General features: G+C 44.7%; 1 protein-coding gene and 1 pseudogene across 4 annotated transcripts in view; both read left to right on the top strand.

Moving 5' to 3' along the window:
* The window catches only part of LOC101575991 (UDP-glucuronosyltransferase 1-8), a 200441-nt gene that overhangs the window by 69355 nt on the left and 117809 nt on the right, over positions 1–13277 (top strand). The gene's annotated exons all lie outside the window — the stretch shown is intronic.
* On the top strand, positions 9898–10826 carry LOC101574404 (annotated as a pseudogene).

Below are 13277 nucleotides of genomic sequence, written 5' to 3' on the forward strand. Positions count from 1 at the left end.
TAATGGTGTTTGTAAATAGGATCACAAGTCCGCATCTTGTACAGCAATTAACCACTAAGAAGAATATATGCAGTGTATTATTTGTTAAAACCGTACTTCTGATTTGATTTGAAACTGTCTCATTGCTATATGTTTATCAATAAAACTGTAGAAAAAAAAAAAGGAAGATTTTCACCCATGTTTTCTTCTTACAGTTGTATTTGGCCCCTTAAACCTAGGTCTATGAGTCAGTCTGAGTACATTTCATGTAGGGTATCAGGTAAGGGTCCAACTTGTTGCTTGATCTTGTTTTTTTTCTCCCTTCCCATGTTGATATTCGGTTGTCCCAACAGCATTTACTGAAAAGATGATTCTTTCTCCTTTGAATTTTCTGGAAATCTATACAGAAATCACTTGACTATAAGCATAAGAGTTTGTTTCAGACTTCAGTTCTGTTCTCGATCAATATGTTCATCTTCATGTCAGTGCCACTCGGTGTTGATTAGTGTAGATTTCTATTAAGCCAAAATGGGGAGGCATGAATCTTCCAAGTCTGCTATTGTTTTTCGAGACCCTTTTAGCTATACTTGGTGGTTTGAGTTTCCATGTGAATCTTAGGATCATGTTGTCAATTTCTGCAAAGAAACTGGAATTTTGACAGAAATTGGGTTAAATTTGTGGACATAGTTGAGGAATATCCCATTTTAACAATATGAAATGTGATTCATGAAAGTGGCATGTCTTTGTTGTTCATTAAATTTTTAATATCTTCGTATGCTGTTTTATGCTTTTTTAGTATACTATCTCATACTTAAAAAAGATTTAGTCTTAAGTAGTTTATTCTTTTTGATGCTATTTTAAATAGAGACACTTTCTTAATTTTAGCTTTGAATTCTTCATTCTAGTGTATGAAATACAAGTTTTGTATACTGGTCTTGTTTCCTTTAACCTTGATGAACTTGTTTATTTGTTCTGATAGTTTCTAAAGAATCAGATTTCTTAGAATTTTCTAAATAGAAGATCATGTTATCTAGAAATAGAGATACTTTTATTTTTGTTTTTGAGACAGGGTCTTACTGTGAAGTTCAGGCTGGCCTTGAATTCACAGCGCTCTCATGCCTCAGCTTCTGTGGTACTGGGATAACAGGCATGAGTCACCACACCTGGCAGAGATAGCTTTTCTTCTCTCTTAGCAATGTGGGACCTTCTAGAACAATACTGTATAGAAATGGAAGGGAAGACATCCCCAACCCCTGTTAACAAGAGATTTGTGGGAAGAGGCTCTGATAATCAGATTGAAGAAATAATAATCTGGTTTTAGTCTGTTGATTAATCTCCTTAGACACATACTATTGGATTTTGTCAAATGTTTTTCTGTCCATATGTCCTATCTTCCTATTATGTGTATTATGTTTTACTCTTTATATTATTTACCCTTTCAGTTTCTCATATAAGAGAAAACACCTGATGTCTGTGTGTCCGGATCATTTCACTTAACACTGTTGTCTCCAAATGCATCCATTTTTCTATGCAGGAGTCCTATTTGTCCTGTACGTCTGAGCAGTACTGTGTTGTGCGTACAGACCGTATTTTCTTCATGTATGTAGATGGACATGCAGGCCACTCTCAAGAGTTAGCTGTCATGAACGGTGTTTCTATAAATGTGGGTATGCATGGGTCGCTGTAATATGACGTGTTTAATTCTTTCAGGAAGCTCCCTTGACGGGGAATACCTGGGTCAAATGGAATTTGTAGCTGTAGTTTTTTGAGGAAGCTTCACACCGATTTCTATTGTCGTTGTACTACTTCACATTTCCACCAAGATCTAGAAGGCTTCCCCGCCCCCATGCCTGCCAGCGTGTGTCACTTGATTTCTTGATGACAGCCATCGTCTCTGCAGTAGGGTGGAGTCCTAGTTGTTTCGCTTCACATTTTCCCAGGGGCCAAAGTGGCTGAATGTTTTTATGTATTTAATGGCCACTTGTACACCTTCTGAGAAGTGTCTATTCATTTTAGCTATATTTTTATTAGGTCTTTTATTTTCTGGGGGGGATCTACTTTTTTGTGTTCTTTATATATTCTGGATATGAGTTCCCTTCCAAGGAGTAGCTGGCACAATGTCTTCTCACTCTGTAGCTTGTCTCTTTCACTCTGTTGGCACCTTCTTTTGTTGTGTGGCTTTCTGATGTGATCCAGTGTCATTTGTTGATTCTTTGTGTCATTTCTTGCGCACTTGGAGCTCTGTTCAGAGCACCGTTGCCTTACCTATGTCTTCAAGAGTTCTGCCTAGTTTATCTTCCTGCAGTTTAAGCCTGCCTGTTTTTAATTGTTAGGTCTTTGAACTACCTTAATCTTCACTTAGTATATGGTGAGAGCGAGGAGTCCGGTCCAGCCTTCTGCATGTGGTTAGCCAGTTTTCCCAGCACCATTTGTGAAGAGGCTTTCTTTCCTCCAGCAGATGGTTTTGAATCTTTCTCCTGCACAACCCCAGCTGAAGGAAATAAGGGAACCAGGGCCAGGGCCACGCCCAACCTCAAGGATGTGCTCACATAGCACATGCTGTGGACATGGTGTCCCTGGGGCCGGGTGAGCCAGTGGAAGGAGCCACTGCGTAGGAGCAGCCCGACGCTTTGCTGTGCAAGCTCCATGTGTTTTTCCAGCTGCAGTAGACTTGATCAGATTGAATGACCATGGCAGCCTCCTCAAAGGCTGGGTGCAAGAGGGCATCCAGGGCCGCCATTGCTGATTGCTCCAAAGCAATGTGACAAGATCTCTTCTTATGGTTTCCCAGACCTTCTCATGGGAGTGGAGATGAGAGGTAGGCCCAAAGATGAAGAGGGCCAGTTCCTCTACCCTAGTCCATGTTCTGCAACCTTAGGTCCACCCTCTATCCCACCCACTTCCTCATCTCTGACAAATCAGGATCCTGGAATTTCAGAGCTGGTACTGACTGTGTAGCAGAATCCTGTGCACTGATATCAAGCCCTGGGAAAGGATGTCATGCATTGGTTACCAACTCCGAGGCAGGAATCTGCATACCTGGTTAATCTCTGCTAGTATTCATAGATCTAACAGGAGACCTTGCACAAACTCAGCTGCCAGCATAGGAGTCTGCTCTGGGAGAGCACTTGTACAAGGCAAAGCAAAGCACAGCAAAGCCATGATTACCTACAGCTAGACAAGGCTTTAAGAGACCCAGCTTCCCCCTGCAGGTCAATGCTAGCTATGTACCTGCATGCTCCTCTTTGGGGTTTTCTGTATACCACTCCACGTGGAGCACACGAGTGCCAGCCTAGTCTTTCCCCAGTATTCTTATTCAAGGTCCTTCCATCACACTGATTCCACTGAAATCACGTGTCTGTCTCCCAGTCATTGATGTTGAGAAGCTACTCAGAGCCTGCTGCTTGCCTGGAGGCTGGGTCGCATTCCTATCCAAAACTGGCTGTGGATTCTTGCCTGAACTATATTTTAGGCCTGGAGCAGTCAGTGGGTGAGCCAAGAAATTATTTCTTCTAACTGTCAATTTGTCCAATTAAAAGTGTTTTCTTTTTACATGTCTGATTTTTCATTACTGGTTTGTTATGTAAACCTACTATCATACAACATTATCTGTGTCTTAATGGAATTTATTTTGACAAAACAGGAGAGGCAATTCATGAAGAATGCCCTCGAGAAAGGCTGATTTGTCAATCTTTAAAGTATCTGAGGAGGACCACTATGAGTCTGATCTGTATAGTGAGACCCTGTAGACGGTTTACTAAATACATTTTAAAAAGTGTTTGGGGTCTTATAAGCATTTTGAGTTTGAAATTTCTGCTTCTTGTTCACTCAGATATGTCTCCTGTTTTCATGTATCTAAGCACTTTTTAATATCAACTTGAACTTCAATAGCAACATAGGATGTGAAAGAAGTATTACTATATGTAGTTTTCTTCCATGAATATTTCTTGAAATACATGGGTCATTGTAGGGTAGACTTTGTTCAGATTTATTCTGTAGTAATTTTACTATGTGCCATCAAATTGACATTATGAAAATACCACTTATACACAATACATGTACCATCTTGACTGTGCATTTCTGGTTTATGATATTTACACATTACTCCCGCCACACTCAAGAAATGGGCCACCCCAGTCACCCACTGTCTTCTCTTGGGAACTGCCACTGGGGTCTGCCACTGGAGAACAAAATACAGAATGCTTTCTCTAGAGTTCTGTCTGGATGGAGTCATACAAGTACAAAGGGAAAACTTTTGTATTGACTGTCAGGTTTCATGTTTCTGTTGCTCTGCAGGATTGTCTCCTGGGTGTCACTTGTGTAACTGTATACACCGGTACTTCATGTATTGATGTTGAATAATTCTGAAATGAGATAGTATAGTCTGAACTAAATACAAGTGGCATGGAAGAGGTCATGGAAGCTTTTTCAAACACAAAAGCAAGTGATTAGGGTCATCGCCTGGGCTGATCACAAGAAGGTTGGGAAACCTGTTCTGGAGGATTCACTTGTTGTCTCTAACCAGGTGATGACATCTTGTACAGACTCAGATGTTATTAGATGCTTAGGTTTATAGCTAGTGTGGCCAGAGGGGTCTGTCCAGCTTAGTATTCCTTCAAGAGTTTTATCTAGGTCAGATGCTGGAACCAATTCTAAGTAGCCCAGGATGACTTTGGCTTGGCAGTCTGCAGTGCTCCACCTCCCTCCGACGGGGTGCTCCAATCACTGAAGGGCACACAATTCAGCAGCTCTTCAATACAAATGTGGTTTCTTTGTGGTGCTTTACTTATGCTTTTTCGTGGCTGAGCGCTGTTCCACTGTATGGCCGTGTGACCCTTTGCCTACCCACTTACCTACTAATGGGCCTGAGGGTTGTTTTCAGGATTTGATTTTTCTGCACAAAACTGATGGATATCCACCTACAAGTGTTTCCAAGGATGCACGGTTTCATTTTGCTTGGGTGAATCCTTGGAAGGAGGATTGCTACTTGGAAGTAGGTTGCAATGCTGGTGTCTGCACAACCCTGAGGGAAATGGTCAAAGTGTTTCCCACAGCAGTTGCAGTATTTTATTTGCCCAACAGCAATTTACTAGCATTTGAGTGGTTCTGTAGTCTGGTTAGCATGTGCTGTGTCAGACTTTCACGTTTGAACCACACTAGTGTGTGTATGGTAGGATTTCCCTGTGGCTTTGATTTATATTTCCTTTAAGACTATTGAGGATGAATGTCCCATTCGTGTGCTTGATTGCATGCATGTCTTCTTTGACACTGGGCTCCATCAAATCTCTGGTTCATTTTAATTGGGTTACTTGCCTTCGCATTTTTGAGTTATGAAGCCTCTGTGCGTATTCCTAATCTAGGGCTTTGTCAGATATATTTTACCAATGTATTCTTCAGTCGCGTGCCTTAATGCTTTTTCATTTTTTAAAAAATGATGTCTTCAAAAAGAAAAAGCTTTATATTTTCATGAAGTCCAACTCAGCGAGTTTTAAAAGTGGTTTCAGTTTTTACCCTTTAAGAAATCTGAGCGGGGATGGAAATGCTTTCTTTGAAAAGTTTAATATCTAAATAAAAGGCTACTGAGTTAATTTGGAGCAGCGAGGGTCCTTTTCGTGGCAAGAGTGCTTTCACAGGCTTGTGGCAGCCATCACCCAGTTCACCCCGAGGCTGTTTGCGCAGAATCCGCGCTTTTGTGGAGTTGGGAAGGGAGCGCTGGCCCCAGCGCTTTTCCCGAAGCAGAGATCCCTTGGAGCCCTGGGTTCTCCTGGGACCAAGCCGGTGAGCAGCGCGCGCCCCCTGGTGGCTGACTGGAACCAGGCAGGGCAATTTTGCAAGAGGACAGTGAGCGGCTGGATTTCAAGTCTGACTGCTTAGTCACCTGGTGCATCCACTTTCAGGCTTTCGTGACTTCCCTAAGACAGGAGAGGCCGCAGACTCAGCTCGTTTTTCATGGGTCTCTGCAGAAGTGAAATGGTAGGGTCTGGCCTGAGGGTAGAAGGACAGGAACAGAGCCCTGGTGAAACACACAGGCCAGGAAGGGAGGAGGAAGGGGGGAATGGTGGCAGGGAGACAGGGAGGGAGGAAGCCCAGGAGACAGAGGAGGGGCTTGGATTTGGGAGAAGTCAGGGAGCAAGGAGCTGGACTCCTGGCTTACAGGGCGGGGTTAATCACCAGGCCTTCTACGGTGCAGCGTGAGGTGCACGGAGACGCTCCACAACCCCGTGTGCCCGGGGATGGAGCTGGTTGCACGTGTGGATCTCTGAGGGTGTAACTTCTCCCCAGAGAGAGCGATGGCCAGCGATGGTGGGTGGGCTGGGACAAAGACGCAGAACCAAGTGACAGCACACTGCATGGCCCAGGGCGTTCCCACGAGGCCTCCGGGTGAAGGAGGTCCCTGAAGTCTGCTGAGCTGCCTGCAGGAGTAACTTCCGGGAGCGGAGCCAGCTCCTGAACTCCTGGGCGTGCTGTGCGCAGCGTGCAGTCCTCACCAGGGGCTGGCTCTAGTTTGAAATTTGATGACAGGGTACTATGTTTGTCAACGTTCCTTTTGCTAGGACACAATACGTGACACCCACGGCCTAAAGAAGGTGTTTAATCCAGTTTATGCATCGGGAAAATTCAGTCTCTAGCCAGCTGGCTCCAACGCAGGAATGTCCTGGTGGCATGGTGTGTGTAGTGGCGCAAAGTTGCTTAATTTACTCCAGGTGGGGAGGGTGTGTGGCACAGCTCCAGAGAATAAGCACGGAACCCCGTAGTGTACCTCAGGTCGCACCCCCATGGCCCAGAGCATGCGCTATCACTCTGGTAGGGTTTTCTTAATTGAATGAAGTTGGCATATCCAGTTTCATGGTCCCAGCCCATGCCCTGTCAATGTCGCACCCAAACACATCTCCTTAGATGATTCTGCATCTCAGAATAAAGACAGCAACGAGTTCGTAACTGAGCCTCACACAATGCAGTTTCCCAACTGCAACCAGAAACCCTATAATCAGTCCCCCAAGGTGGCAGCAGGGCCTGCGCCTTTCAAAGGTTCGAGTCCATGTCTCTTCTGATGCTCGAGGGAGTCCCTTGGCTGGAAAGACTCATAGAAACAAAGCAAAACTCGAGTTACATAAACCCAAGTGACATAAAAAAGAGTCAGATAGAAACAAAACTGAAGCCAGGCGGGCAGTAAGTCTCATGGCCCCTTTCTGGCCTCCAGGGCACCTGGAGGTCATTCCAGGGGACACAGACGGCCCTCCCTGGCGGGCTTGCTGGCTCAGGGCACACAGCTCTCTCGGCTGCCGCTCCCCACAGCCTGCAACTTTCCTTGCAGACCTGTGTTCCTGGGCTCTCCAGCTTCCTGCTGCTTGGCCTGGCCTCAGTCACACAGCTTCATGGACGCCTATGGGCCCGAGGTCAGCTGCAGTGCAAGCCGTAGCCAGGACCTGTCTGATATGGATGGCAGCGGCAGCAGCCTCCTAGTGCCTGGACTGCGGAGCACAGTGCGAGAATCTCAAGGCGCCAATTCCTTTCTTCAGTGGGGGTCTCAGGAGCTCTCTTCTCAAATGAAAGGGTTACATTTTGGCACCCTTGAGCTTATGATGAGTGGGGGCCTGCTGATATCTGAGATGTCCTCAAGGTGCCTTTCTTCCTGTTCTTGTACAAAATACTTGATTTCTTTTTAATAGTGTTAAGCTCTTTAGCAGCTGACCTGCCCTGGCTGCACCTCTGTGCATGGTTCCTTCTGTACCCAAATTTAAATTTTTTTAAAATTATTTTTTGAGTTTGTGTGCTCTACCGTTTGTCCCCTGTTCTCATTAGAGTGAGGCTCCCACCAGACCTGACTCTCCCATTCCACTCTACCCCCACACCTCCACACCTGTTTGCCAGCTGTCTTTTGGGAACTCAACTCAGTACTGAAGTTGTCTTCAGCAAGCATAAGAAAGGAGATAAAATAGGATAAGGAATTTTGCAAGACCTGGGGACATCTGAAGACAAGTGCAAATTTATACCAGACACTTTAAAGACTTTGTACACAGAAATAAAAGACTACCAAAAAATCTAACCACAGATGTTTGTTAAAATTTCCCCCCTGACTTCTTCTTTCCATTCCTTTAAAAGAAACATACTTCTCTTTGTTCAGGGCCAATGGCTACACCCAGGCACAACAAATTCTATCCCTTGTTGCCTGTCGGTCTCTGCTGGTTTCCTGTACCCCCATGGATTACATATGTCATAAATCTGTCAAGAGACACCAGTGGTACCATGCCACAGCCTCAATGTTGGGCTGTCTTGAAATTTCCTCCACCAGATTCATTGTTCTGCTGCTCTTAATCTCAGTCTTTATAAAGTTTCAGGACATGGGCAAAATTTAGACATGCTCCTTGCCATGTGTGGCATTAGTCCAGTTTCCAGTAAAGTCCTTGTTCCCAACTGAATCCCGAACCTTGCCTTTACTATCCACATTCCTATTAGCATTCTGGTCTTTGGAGCTCTGACCATAGCTGCACATCAAGGTCTTTTTTCTGTATTCTAAGGCTTGTGAAGCAGGCATCTCTACACCTTGCCAAATCCCTGCAGCAAGCCAGTTCCAAGGGCTTCTAAAGCACATGGTCGGGTATAATCCCAGCAATAACCTCGCTTCTCTGGTATGGGTTTCTGTATTGCAATACCTGACCCCCATTCTGTAAAGAAGGAGAGGATTAGTCCAGCTCCATGCAGTAGTACTCAGCCTGTAGTCGGCTGGCTCCAAGACAGGAATATCATGGATAAAAGGTGTGGAAGAGTGCAGCTCCCCAGCACATGGCAGGTGGGGAGTAGTGTGGACTGCAGAACAGTGCCAGGGAGCAGTGGGCTGTCCATAGTTCCCACACCACTCCTCCATAACCTACCAAGACATGCTGGGAGCACACTCTACTAATCCACTGGGTGCTTCTTAATCTGATGAATCTGACCTATCAGCATTAACAGCTCCCATAAATTATGTAGGCGATGGTGGTGTTCTGCAGGATTTTATCTTTATAAGGACATGGCTCTGGCAATGACCTAGCAGGGAAGCCTGACCACAGACCTCAGGATATTGTAAAGCCCCAGATGAATGTCCCCCCTGGTCCCTGAATAGCCTTCAGCTTTCAGAAGAAAAGAAAGGCACGCACAGAGCCAGACCTGAGGCTACACTACGTTCTGCCAGCCCTGGTGCCCACATGAGCAGGGATGCCCACAGGAAAATGAAGGTCTCTGCAGGCACCTGCATGTCTTGCTGAGCCTGTTTTGGCTATATCCTTAAGCGGTGGAGGAGTACAAAACTCTTAGCAGACACTTGAGCGGCACCAAATTAGCAAATCTTGGATTCATGGTCCCTCTAGCTATTCCCGGTCTCACAACTGCTTCAAATAGGGTCTCATTACTAGGCTAGCCTAGTGTACAATGTGAAATGAATTAGGGCCCTGAGGCCCTCCTCCCTGTCTGGGGCAAGTTATGTTTCTGCTGTATGCTTGTTGCTCATGAATGGGAGGAAAGAGTTTGGTTACCATACAGCCACAGCAACCCGTAAGGTCACCTGGGAAGTGAAGCATATGCCATTCTTCAGAGCAAAAACAACCTTCTTGCAAGACTGTGGGCAGTAGAGAAGGAGGGGATGAATTAAAATGGGTGTTCAGCTGTTTGTTTGGGGAGTGGGATGGAAAAAGAGAAGCAGAACTCAGATGTTCCCTGAGAGAAAAGAGCCAAGGTGGGAAACTTATTCCACGATCAATCTTGCAGTGGTTGAAGTCAAAAGGGTAGGGTGGAAATAAAAGCCAAGGATGGGTCTAATCTGCAATGATTAACTTAGGAAGGGCACCCGTCTTCCGGTGAATCACAGGCCATTTTGCTCATGATAAATTAATGAACATGAAGAAGCCAAAACAGGAGGCACACTCTGTGTGGAAGGCCAGAGTTGTAGGCTTCTGGAGACATGGCCACAGCGCTGTGGGTGCCATGGCAAGGGCTGGTGAGGCTGCTGCTTGTGGTGTGTGTCATGCCGTGGGCTGAGGGTGGGAAGGTGCTGGTGGTGCCCATGGAGGGCAGCCACTGGCTCAGCATGAGGGACCTGGTGAGAGAGCTCCACTCCTGAGGCCACCAGGCTGTGGTCCTGGCTCCGGAGGTCAGCTTGTACATCAAAGGGGAGGACTTCTTCACCCTGAATTCCTACACTTTTCCCTATACTCAGGAAGAATTTAACAACATTTTGCCTGAGTGTACATTTTTCTCAGAAACTCAGAACTTTCAGGAGAGAATTTTAAAACTTATCAAATCTTTCAAGATGGTTACAGCACTCCTTGAGACTTCTTGTGTGCAGATGCTGCGTAACAGTACATTGATCAGCCAACTGAAGGCCAGTTCCTTCGATGTGGTGCTGACAGACCCTGTTTTCCTTGTGGAGCAGTGCTGGCCCAGTATCTGAGTATCCCTGCTGTGTTTTTCCTGTGGGGCATCCCTTGTGGCCTGGACTTTGAGGGCACTCAGTGCCCCCACCCTTTCTCCTATGTTCCCCAGGAGTACACAACACTCTCGTACCACATAACTTTCCGCAGAGAGTCAAGAACATGCTGTATCTTGTGGGCTTGAAGTTGTTTTGCCATGTTGGTTTTTCTCCCTATGGAAGCATCGCCTCTGAGCTGCTGCAGAGAGAGGTGTCTGTGGTGGATGTTTTCAGCCATGCTTCTGTGAGGCTTTTGAGATGGGACTTTGTGTTTGAATACCCCAGGCCCGTCATGCCCAACATGGTCTTCATCAGGGGCATCAACTGTATGATCAGGAAATCACTCTCCCAGGTCTGTATTCATACCTCAGTACAATTAGTCTTCCAGGACAATGCTTTTTAGAAATTACATTGAAGTGTGTATTTATCAAGTCATCTTTCCAAACAGTGTTGCTCTTCTTCTCTAAGTGGCATTTGGTGATATAGACTATTATCTTCTTTGTAGTAGCTGTGTTTGTCTAAGTAAAGTTAATGTCTGCAGCGGGCTTGGAGAACTTAGGTAGGTAAGGTCATGGGGCTGTAAAAGGACCGATGAGCCTTGATGTGACTTCACCAGGATGAGCCTGTGTCAGTCACCATTTCCTTTAGCTTCTATAAAGCAGAGGACCTGGAGTGTGATGCGAATCAGCAGGCAGGAGGGTGTCTTACAGATTTTTCAGTGGAAAGACAAAAGAGTCAGCAAAGGGCAGTTGCTGAGAATCTCTTTTCACGATCCTATCTGGAAAGGCAGAGATATATCACTGGAGATCTGAACCCTCAGTGGAAGCAGAGGAAAGTGACCTCTCCAGCAATCGGGAAGGGGACCTGCTCAGTTAGATGCTCATGAGTGAGATGTCAAGGTGGCTGCTGTGTGATCAGTGCTTTTCAGTGTTTCACGGATACTCCCGACTAGGGCATTTCCAATATTTCAGGATAAGTCTTCACTGGATATGACATTACTCATAATGATGGCTTATATAATCAAAATGTTTGCTCAAATCATATTTGGATGCTTAATAGATTTGGTTTTCTATATAAACCAGGCAGACCCATGCCTGTGGTTCTTTTTCTCCTATAGTCCACTTTGATCTTTGAATGAATATCCCCTTGCAGTTCATCTAGAATTCCATTTTTGTTAGTGCTATTTATTTGCTGAGTCACCCATCTCTCCTTACTTTTAACTTCAAGTAATTTTGTGAAAATTTATTTTTATTTTTCATGGTTCTGGAATTTATTTTTTTAATTAATTTTATTGAAAAAGAAGTAGCAATGAGACAGTTTCAAAACAGGTTAGTAGGACAGTTACAATAATTAATACATTGCATATTGTTGTCTTTATAGTAGTTATTCATAGTACAAGATACAGACAGGATATCCTGTCCAAACACTATTAGTACAAATCTTTCTTCTCAGTGAACTAAGAGAATGTAGCTGTATATCTATCCTAACTATTTTGTATATACAGCTACAAAATGGTCCTTCATTTATATCACCTTTTCTTGTTTAGTTTTGTCAGAGATGGGTATTGCATTGCCATTCAGATATTGTAGGTGCATGAATTCAGCTAAGAAAATTTGTTTTTAAAGTTAAAAAAATATTTAATTAGCTCTAGTCTGGTCGTTTTCTTTTCATGCCAGAATTCGGTCACTTAATATCTGTATCTATCTATCTATCTATCTATCTATCTATCTATCTATCTATCTATCTATCATCTGTTTCTCTATGATCTATCCATGTTTTCTCCCTGCCCTGTGTTGAAGTCTCATCCTTTTACATTTCCTTTTCTCCTTGCTTTCTCACTCCTGTGAACTTTGGAATCTGCTGAGTCACCTTCATCTCTGCGCATGCAGTGCGCTCCGTTCACCTCTGCACAGCTCCCAACTCTGGGTTCCATTCCTAGCACTCTGTGGTGACCCGGATTTCACTGTGGTGTAGCGGGACAGTCTTCCCATCTTGAAGCCTTAAGGCGTATGTATGAAAAGTCCTATTCCATGTAGTGAAACATATTAACAGGCTTCAGTGAGGACGATGTAGACTGCTGTGTCTGCCACTATTCTACCTTCCCTGAGGATTAATCTGGAAGGTAATTAAACCAAGATCTAATGCAAGAGCTGCAGGTTTTCTCTGGGAAGCCACACAGAAGTGTGTTCTAATATCTTGAAGAATATCCTGTCATCTGGGAATTCCTGTTCTTTGAGAGCATCTGGAGAACAGGAATAACTATGACCTCGCTCGAGTTTTCTCTTGCATCCAGAAGAGCATATTTCTCTCATGGATTTTAGTTTCAGCAGTTTCTTCTTCTCTATAGATGTTTATGCTTTCATTGTGCATTTGAGAAAAACCATTAATCCTTGTTACCTTTTGTCCCTCCTGCCGGCCCCAGTGTTCTCACAAGGAACTTCTTTGCAGAATGCTTCAAGGTACAGAACTCCTCTGGACTTTGCCAACTAATGACCAGCCCTGGTGGGCCCGTGGCCTGTGTCCTGCACTGAGCTTGTCATGTGATTGAGAGCTCTAAGAGGTTTGCTGTCACTGGTATAGATACTCCAAGTTGGACGCTTGACCCGATGTACATTAAGTTCTCACACTCTGAGGGATGAAAATAAACAGCAAAAGTAACACTAAAGAGTTGTGGCTTAGAGAGCCGCCCCTTCTGGGAGCTTAGTGTTGAATATTTCAAGGCAGAGAGTAACTTGGCATGGACATGCGACCACTAGGAACTTTCCAGAGTGCAGTCCCACTGGACCCCTGGTGACTAAGTTACCTTGAGCGGGTAGAAAAGAGATTGGGAAAAGAGGACCTGAAAGCAGTTTCC

The sequence above is a fragment of the Octodon degus genome, unplaced genomic scaffold (assembly GCF_000260255.1).
Source record: "Octodon degus isolate 3935 unplaced genomic scaffold, OctDeg1.0 scaffold00089, whole genome shotgun sequence".
NCBI lineage: Eukaryota > Metazoa > Chordata > Mammalia > Rodentia > Octodontidae > Octodon > Octodon degus.